The sequence below is a fragment of the Eptatretus burgeri genome, chromosome 2, assembly GCF_056783735.1.
Source record: "Eptatretus burgeri isolate ZD-2024b chromosome 2, Ebu_testis_v1, whole genome shotgun sequence".
Lineage (NCBI taxonomy): Eukaryota > Metazoa > Chordata > Myxini > Myxiniformes > Myxinidae > Eptatretus > Eptatretus burgeri.
The window spans coordinates 139,269,326-139,270,331 of NC_140962.1; positions in this window are offsets into that span (position 1 = coordinate 139,269,326).

Sequence of the window (1,006 nt, forward strand, 5' to 3'; positions counted from 1 at the left end):
AATTTGGACGGCCAAGCATTTACCGCTGGTGCATGCCGACTGACAGGTTAATTATTTTGGGAATGACCTCCCAGTCTATCTCAGTTCAGACAAGGCTGGATCATTGGAAGGAAAGGCCAAGCACGAACAGGTTGAAACGTCAACAAGGAATTTATTGAGAAGAAAAAATAAATAAACAGAACAACATTTTATTTCCTTGTGGTGAAAAGAGGTGAATTCAAATCAATCAAAATAATTTCAAACAATAAGAATTAAACAGGCATTGATAGAAAAATAGACAAAAGCAGATGCTTATCACTATGCTTTACTTAGCGATTAAACATGAGACAAGGGTACCCAGCAGATAATTCGGGGGGGGGGCGGGAGGGAGGGGGTGAAGAAATCCGGTCTCGGCTTACCAAGGTAGAAATGGTCGTGTGTCCAATAAAATGTCCCAAAATGTGTGAGCGTGCCTCAGTCCGCTGCCAGCGACCTGCCTCACTGTGCACCCACCCGCAAACAGGCTCGAACACCAATAGACGTCACGTCGTCACCTCCAGGAACCAGGGACGCCAAGAATGAGGTTCAACCAGAACCAGCAGGAACAGTCCAACCATCACCCACCTCAGGAGCCACCAGGAGCCGCAACCAACGGACAGCTGTAAGGAGCTGTGAGGCACTGTGAGGAGCTGTAACCAGCTGTCACCAACTGTCACTAACAGTCACCAGTGGTCAGAGCTGTAAGGCTGTCACCAACTCACCAACCGCCTGACTGGAACAACTGACAGGAGCTGAAAATAACCGTCACCCAGCGGTCACTAAACTGACAGGAAATCGGTCCTCCTGTCCTTTTTATAGGCGACCAGTGTGGGTGGAGCCTCAAGCAGACTTCAGCCAAATCCACCTTGTCTATTGGCGCATGGCTGCACGTCACTTCCAACCGTCAATCTCACGATCAATCCTTCGTTGTTCAGCCCGACACGAACAAAAGCCAGCCAGCATCCATAGAGCTGCCAAAACAGGGTGT